The sequence below is a fragment of the Salminus brasiliensis genome, chromosome 13 (assembly GCF_030463535.1).
Source record: "Salminus brasiliensis chromosome 13, fSalBra1.hap2, whole genome shotgun sequence".
Classification (NCBI taxonomy): Eukaryota; Metazoa; Chordata; class Actinopteri; order Characiformes; family Bryconidae; genus Salminus; species Salminus brasiliensis.
Genome location: NC_132890.1, coordinates 24,691,640 through 24,700,602, shown reverse-complemented (window position 1 = coordinate 24,700,602; position 8,963 = coordinate 24,691,640). Strand labels below are relative to the sequence as shown.

General features: G+C 41.2%; 1 long non-coding RNA gene across 2 annotated transcripts; it reads right to left on the bottom strand.

Moving 5' to 3' along the window:
* Window positions 1–6,284, bottom strand: LOC140574875 (uncharacterized). 2 transcript variants are annotated; one of them, XR_011980780.1, is made up of 3 exons: window positions 4,532–6,284; window positions 959–1,124; window positions 1–565 (listed from the first exon to the last, which is right to left on the bottom strand). It is a non-coding gene; the product is annotated as an uncharacterized lncRNA (long non-coding RNA). The 2 variants fall into 2 exon arrangements; XR_011980779.1 differs by lacking the exon at window positions 4,532–6,284 and adding an exon at window positions 3,252–3,711.
* Window positions 6,285–8,963: the final 2,679 nt, after the last annotated feature.

Sequence of the window (8,963 nt, the reverse complement as noted above, 5' to 3'; positions counted from 1 at the left end):
CAGGGTGTAAAGGCAGGTTTACTATGAGCCTCATGCTGATTTATTTAGTCAGGTTTCTGGGTGTGCGGCACGAGGAACAAATGCTAATACTTGGGCACTGTAACCAGAGGTGTGATAATGATGTCAGTGGAGCAGATAAAGGATAATAAAGTCACTAATTCAAGGAAGACTGCTACTGTGTCGTTGATGACAACTGGAAAGAATAGGTCATTGAATCCTGCAATTATTCTTTACTGCACAATTCCACAGGCCTGTAATTCACATCGTTAAAAATAAATCGGTACCACAATATCATGTAGTTATTACGGAATCGATTGGGGCTCTGGCTTATTATAATTATAGTGCTGGTTTAATTGGAAGTTCATACATAGTGGTGGTGTGGTCTAATTATAAAGAATGAAGTTCCTGAAAGCAAATTTTCCATATGTGAGTCATTTTTTATTTTTTTTTTTTTTTTGCGGAATGTCTTCCTTCTAATAAACCATACTCAACTACTCAATCAACAACAGCTTTTGAATTACGTCCTCTGTATCTGGGCAAATATGTCTGCTCTATAGATGAACCCCTGCAGAAAGAGAATGAAATGTGAATCTCACTTTGGAATTCAAAAGCTTAAAGTCATATACAAAACTGATAGCATTATCTGATTATGTTTGTCTGGAAATGTTGAATTTGTGTTTGTTCGTGCAGTTGGCCTTGACTTCGAACAGACTTTTCAACACGCAGTTGCACATCCCATGAAACTCAGCTCACGCTTTCCCAGTTACCATAGCGAACAGCTCACTGACTATGCTGTTTATCTCATTCTTTTGCAGGACTAAGACATCAATAATGGCATCGTTTTGGATGGAGAGAACTTACTTATTTCCAAAAAACTCCAAGTACACTTTAAACGCTCCCCTGGGGAGATGCAGTTGTATTATTGGTGTTTCGCCTTCTTATAAGAGGTAGTGCTAACCTTTTTTTTTATCTGGTGGTGCTGCTCTGCTGCAAACCATGTGAAGAAGATGAGACCAGGTTTGTCTTCTTTTTCCAGTTGTTTTTTAGCGATTCGGCAAGTTGTTGATATCCACTGGAGGAGCAGCAACGCTCAAACACCTTTTCCTCTGATGTGAGGCATCTGCCTGGGAAAATACAGAGATGTGAATCCGGACAGGCCTAAAATGATCAGACAATTGCTGAGTTCAGTGACAAACAGTTTTTCCAGGCTGTAATTTTCTCAAAAGACGATGGTAAAAAACGCATAGTTGATCCGGACGGGAATAAATTCACACCCATGTAAATGTAATCCTGTCTGAATATTGCTTAACATTCAGTGACAGTCACTTTGCTGATATTTTTTTTTTTCACCATTTGCCATAAACGTAGCTGATCAGCCAAAACACGTTACACTTACACTGAAGCTTTGAAACCAATGTCTGATGAGTAAAGTGTCAGCATGGCTGTAGGATTTCTTTCAACACAAGCTGGAGCACACCTGACTGTAGCACACCCACTTGTTTAAACAGTTGGCGGCAGCCTTCAAACAACTGATCGGGTCACCTCCTGCTTTGTTGGAATGAAAGCTTGCAGCCACACTAGCCCTTTGCAAATACAACCGGACACTTCTGGACACTATGCAAAGTTTTACCTATAGATATGTTTGTCCATGGCTATAGGTAATAGTATGCCACACACAACAGTGTGCCAGAAACGATATAAACAAGTCTGTCCGAGATTACCTAACATCTAGACACGTTTTGAGGCAAATGCATGTGGAAAAACAAATGCAGTGTGCGGTAGTGAGCTTTCATATCAGGTGTGGTGAATTTACCTGTTCTAACACACCTACTTAACCAGGCAGTCAACGGGTGAGCTGAACTAGGTGTGTTTTGCCCTCCAGGACCAGGAGTTCCCTACCCTTGCATTATGTATTAGCACCATTAGTTAACCGCTCCAGTGCCAAACCAAAAAAGCAAGCACCAAACACGTCTTGACTGGTTGAACACATTTGGAGAAAGGGGAACCCTGCCTCTCTGATTTTGGCTCACCTTAAGGCACTCTGAGGGAGCTGAACCTGATTGGCTTCACTTGTGTTGGAGTTAGCTGAACTCCGGTGATGTTGCTATGTGTGGAATGGCAGGAGCGACCAGCGCTTTGGCTGCTCCCTGCTTCTGAGTGCATGGCACCAGAGTGGGGTGGGTAAATGGGTGGGTGAAAGGCAGAGAGCACTGATGACGAACAGAACCGGAGGGAGGTGGTGATGAAGAAGGGGGGTGGGGGTGAGGGGCAGGTAGGGACAGTTTGTCTTCCACCTGACGTGTGCAATGTGCGCTGACTGCACTCTTTCCCCCACCCTTCCTCTCTCTTTTTCTCTCTTTCTCTGTCCTTTCCTCCCACCTGCTCTTTCTCTCTTTCTCGTCCCTCACAACCTCCCCCATAAAAATAGGGCAAGCGTTGCATAAGCTCTGGAGGAGTGGGGGAGATGGGTGAGGAGCACTGGAGAGAAGGTGGGGGTTGAGATAGAGTGCTGGAGATTGATGGAGATGCAGAGGAAGAGAAAGAGTGCCCTCTCTCTCTCCTTCTCTCTCTCTCACTCACTCACTCTCTCTGATCCAGCGCTGCGCCTCCCTGTCTGGCATGAGGCCTGCTGAAAGTAGGCTACGTTTGACGCGCTTGAGGGTAACGCTGCTTGAGTCACACTGCGCTGCTGAATGCTAAGCCCACTGATTGCATAGTGCTGAGGCTTTAGCTTGCCTCATTGCAATGTCTTGCATGGTACTATATCAGATCAGCATGCCAATGATGGCAGGATTAACAAAGGCAATTGGAGGACGTTTGACATTAGAATCACAGCATGACGTTCTCAGCCCAGATAACAGTAAAAGGACGGGTGACTTTGAAAAAATGTTCCATATTTGCCAAGAGCATTGTCCAAACTGTTTAAATGCAAAATAGTACATTTCCTTCCGAACATTCCACAGCACTGAATATGGCCACTGGAATGCTACATTTTTCCCTTTGAAAATATCCATGATGGTATCAAAGAAAGGCACAGCTTCCCGTTCCTTCGTCACTTCCTCAAACACTCACACAGCGGCGATCCGGACAGGATGCAAGGAACGTAATGGAGAAGTATACTGGAGCACATACTGCTCATCGCATATAAACTTGTGAATCGTTGCCGGACGATGAAGTCATGAAAGACATTCGGAATTTAGGTCAGCGCAGTCGTGCCCCACCACTGAGGTGCCTCATGCCGCCATACTTACTTTTACTGCCCCACGGACGCCTCATGGTAAACCTCTAGTGTAAATAAACTCGCCACACCACTCGCTTTGTGACTTTGTTCCGTTCTTCGGTCTTCGGTCTGGGAGAGTTTGAATGGGGGGGGGTGCCTCTAGCCACAGACATAGTGGGAGTTACAAGTTTAAGCTCTGTCTGTCTGAACACAGTGACACGAAGAAGAGGGAGGAACCACAGATGTCTGCTCTACGACCTTTCTTCACTCAGAGACCTGTTTTCCAAACCCCCTCCCATGCATTCCACATCCAGCGCAGACAGACAGACACACATACTCGGCGAGCCAGTCAGCAAGTGAGCAAGGGAGACAGAGGAATGACCTCATAATGCTGGACATGCCAGATGTTTCCAGACACGACCAAGTGTTTCCCCACTTACGAGCAATCCAAGGGACAAGAGAATGATCGAGAGAGAGTAAGAACACACAGGCTGCGACACACTGACTTATTTCTAGGCCTTCGCTTACTCTTTAACAAACTTAAATAAGACATGAAATCAGTTTGTTTGGCCAAAAATTATTTTGTAGGTGAAAGAAGGTTATATTCTGAAAGTTATGAAATTGTGGTTTACGTCACAGTTTTCATTAAAACATCTTCAAAGCTCTCCTCATGGCAGTCTAGTATTATTTATAGTGAACATCCAACACCAGATTTGAAAAAACAGAGCTTAATGATGTTAAATCAAATCCAGCCACTGGCTGGGGGCGTCCAGAAGAAATAGGGAACAGAGCTTTGTTCTTCAAACTAGCTCACAAGTATCTGCTACTATATATTTAGTAGTATATGAGCTTATTGAATTCATGTGTTACTTCGCGTATGAGCCTTGTTTACTTGGGCGACAGTCTGCCGTCTCTTTCGGGTCAGTACAGCACTGTGGGATTTCAAAAACAAAGGCAAAGTAAACGGGAGGTACAGCGGCAGACAGCCAGGTTTAGCTCAATAGCAGCAGATGTTTGGCCACTGTGCAGCTGCTTGCATGTGTCCCTGCAAACACAGACAAACTGTGTGCCCTCAGACTCAGCCAGCAGGAGCCTGAAAGTCAAAAACTAAGTACAAGTTTACATACAGAGAAGCTCAGTGAGGGATGCAAAACCAGAAACACCAAAGCGAATCCATCCACATTTTTTGTGTGGGGCAATCTGCATTGTGGAACATCCTAAGCTAAATTTGTTCGCTGGTGATGGGAAGTTAGCACAAGGGTTATGCAATAGTGTTGGTGAAAGCAGCCAAGAGGGGCGTTCACAACTGACCTGCGGTGGGACGGGCCTCACTGTTGCCTGGTTACAAATATTTTGGGCAGGGAAGTGGGCAAACATGTCCCGCCTCCCCAGGAAACAGGCCACTCTCGTGACTGCTGCAGGGGGCTCGAGCTGCACCGAGACCACAAACAGGAAAGCGGAAAGAGTGCAGTAAACAGAAGCCAGGCTGTCTGGGCTTCTGTATGCTCCTCCTTCCAAACATTTACAGTTTCACCTCTCTGCTGGAGCAAGAGCCTTTAAAACAAACAAACAAACAAACAAGGCAAAGAAGTTCAATGAGTCTAAAGACTCTCATAATGTTTAGGTTAGGCATAGATGATGCTCACTTTTTTGCTTGCACACACAATGTACAATCTATTACATTGTGAAAAACGATATATAATCTATATAGCATATATTTTGCACTGTTTGCATAAAAAAAACTATACTATAATAATTATCTGTCTTTAACAACAACCCATCCTTGACTACTCGCAAATACAAGTGCAAAAGCTCTCATGTTTGATCACAATTGAACAACCCTATCATAGATTGTGATTTGCTATTTTATGCTATTATATTCCACTTAGCAGACATGCTGTGAAAAATAAGTAACTAGTAATGCATACAGCTCTGATCCTGCTGCTGTTAATGCTTATTAAAATGTCAACATGGTCCGCCCAGTTGATGCAGGAACACAAACTGTCATGGAGGTCATCAGAATAAACACGTAGCAGGTACTGCCATTGACATGACCTGCAGGCATTTAGACGAGGAGAGCAGGACGAATATCTATATATAGTATTCTAACAATATTTAGATAGTATTATATGTATTAATAATTACATATTGTTCATATTACATATAATAGCAAAAATATTTAGAGGCATAAACTCTTTTCAAGGTAATACATTGTTAATAAATAGTTTGCACAACTCAGCAAACCTTTGTCTCAATTTAACAAATCCTTCCCTCGGTTTAGAGAAAATGCTTTACACAACTGAGGGAAGTATTTATTAAATTGTAGCAACCGATTTCTATATAGAGGGAACTATTTTTTTGATTGAGCTAGTTAATGTTTAGGTAAGCCTCCACAGCACCGTGATTTTGTGTTTTATTTGTTTCTAGTTTGTGTTTTTAATGTTTAGATGAACAAAACTAGCAATGCAAGCCAGCTATTATTAATAACCTAACTGTTCTGTCTTCTTGCTGAAATGTTTGCAGAGACCTAAGTTTTTGTGTATGTAAAGACATACAGTTAGCTAATGTTGCTGAGTCCAACCCGAAAAACACACAGTTAGCACTGGCTAACGGGTTAGCTCAGTCTACTCTGGCTTCTTCAGTTGCTAGCTAGCTAATGCTGTCTTCCAGGTTTACTGACATGTGAGCTAGCTAGCAACTCCATTGCTCATATGAGGCTACCTAGCTTTCGTGCTTTTTAACATGCACATGTCGCTAATTATAGGAAGATTTTACACACGGTAAAAAAGCGAGCTAATTTGCTATGCTAGCTAGCAGCTAACTACACAGCAGCCAAGCAGCGCGGAGCTAGCTAGCTAGCTAGCTATCTGTCTGGTGCCGTTAGCAAAGTAGCTAGCTAGCTAAATCGCTAGCCAGAAAACACTCCGCAGCTTGCATTACTCGCTGGCTGTGGGTGACTAGGGTGAAATGCACAGGCGTGTTAGCTAGCTAGATTCACGGAGAGCTCTAAGAACCAACTCCGTGGGAAAGAAAGCGGGTTTCGCTTGAGAAATCCTCCGTTTGCGGGGCTCCTCTCGGCGCTACAGTCGCCGCCCCTTTCGCTGGTTACCAGGGCAACGGGTTGCTGCGCAACAAAAACAAAAAAAAAAGACCAAATCGTCATGACGTCTTTGCGTCAGACGTGCTGGAACGGCGTTTCCATGACGACGCAACGCCTGTACACACACATGCAGATATGGTTGTAAGAAGGAGGCTACTGGGAACCACATGATATTGCTGTGTTTTTTATTTGCATTGAGTGGATTCGTTTGGTAACGTACACACCAAAAATAGACCGAGACAGAAACATCGTGGGACGGCTGAGCACTGCCCTTTAATTTACAGCTGATGTTATTCAACAGGGTCAGGCCAGAAGCCATTTGCATAAGATGTCAGGACATATATGCATTAAAATATCATATAATACAGAACAAAATCTACTAAACAAACAGAACTATACACAAGAAAAAGAGGGTCCAGTGAAAGGAACTGTGTACTATTTACATGTATAGAACAAATGTTCCACTGAAAATAAAGTTTTGTTTCAACAGTGGCGACATATTACTATATATATATTTATTATTACAATAAATAATAACATTGCACAAAAATAATAGTATATATATATATATATAGCTAGCTAGCATATATATATATATATATATATATATATATATATATATATATATATATATATATATATACATATATATATATATATATAACGCATCTTATCACAAAACACTACACCACGCACAGAAATCACTGGCTGGGTTGTCGATTTGCTCTCTATCACTCCCCCTTCCTCCTTTTCCATCCCACATATGCTGTGGTGTGATTTTTTTCTGACGCAGCCCTTCTTGTTTAACGTAGACCTGAGGGTTCTGCTTGATATTTGTGGTACATTTTTTATGTACACGCTCGCCATTAGTCATCCCATTTGAGTAGCAGGCTCCTACCTGCTACCGGACCAGAACAGACCGTTCTTCATCAATGACGTTCACATGCTGACTAATTGTTGCTATCCCCACTCTCACCCCAGTTTTTACCCACCGGTATTCCAATAAGTCCCGCCCCCTGCGCCGGGATTGGTTCGTAGCATCCCTGTGCCCGCACTGAGATTGGCTAGCTGTTTACATTCACAGACAAGCCACCACGTCACTGTAGCAAGCGTCAGCTTCATAAGCACTTTTATTTATTGTTTTTTTTTTATATAATTATTTTTTATGATAATTTTAATGTTATTATTTTTACATTCCCCCACCTGAATTCAGGTCCATTCCACCTTATGTTAGCACAGGCTAGGCTGCTATGAGTATGCTAGGAGTAGCCAGTGCAGGGAGGAGGGGTTTGACAGAATGCAAGTTTGGGGGAAAAAATAACGCGTGTTACAAAACATTTCTCGACTTTTCCTGTAGCTTCCAGCCCTATATTCCGCGTATCATTACTCATTACCTGTTGTTATTATTATTAACATTAAAATGATTAACAATCTGTTCCATCTCTACAGCCCACTGTTCCTTTATTTACATACTTTTGATGTAGTGTAGGTCATTGGCTTCTGACGTTCGCTTTCTGACTACACGTGTATGTATGACATCTGTGATATTATTATTTGTGATATTGTATCCTTATTATATTATTGGATTACAGTGAAATGTTTGTATATGGTGTTATATTAGTAGGGGAATCTGGCTTCAGTTTATTTTTCTCAGGTTCTGGCAGTTAGCAAAGGCAGTCTTCAGTTCACATGAATTCACATGAATAAGATCTGATTATCGTTCTGACCTTTTTTATATTTAAATGTGTATTACTGTATAATAACCCTTCTACTGGTATAGTAGAAGTATAGTAAATACACTGTACTATAATATGTATTGTAAAGTGAACAACTGTAGTTTCTTTATTATTATTATTATTATTAGTAGTAGTAGTAGTAGTAGTAGTAGTCATAATAATAATAATAATAATAATAATAATAATAATAATAATGCTAGCACCTTATTTATTTTGGTTTTATCTGTTTTATTGGTTGTGCTTTCCACAGACAAGCCCAAGAAACGTCCATTGGCCTTAAATATGCATTATATGTCCTTTTGGTGGAGAGGGTAATGAGGGGGGCACTAATACAGCCACATCATACATCAGTACATCCATCCATGCTGCAATATAGTTTTTCTATTACGTAATGACTAATGTGGTCAGCATGTAGTTTCTATACTAAAAAAACAAGCAAAACTAAACCTAAAAACTTCACCTTGACTAAGTTACCTGGTTGCTTTGAAATGCTGAATCGCCGATTGAAACCACAGCAAAGAGTGTTATCCAGTTCACCTGTTTATTAGCAGTGTTTACTGTACTGAACTGTATTATCTAGACAAGTGAACTCGTTTGACTTATTGTGCATCAATGATGAGATTTTTGTAAACAAAAAAATACAATGTTAATGTTGTTAATGATACAACAGAAATACACATGTCTGAGTTTACGGTGTTTACATAATTGAATCTTCTCTTATACAGCGTGATTGAGTGTGAGAAAGACGATATCCAAATAAAACACTATTTTATACCCTAGTAACAAATGTGAGTGCAAATTGCTGAACGTTATGAAACCCGTTATAGATACATATGTACGGCTCTGTAGCGGCACAAAAATAAAAATTGAAATAAAAATAGAAATATCTCGTGGAAGTGAATATAGT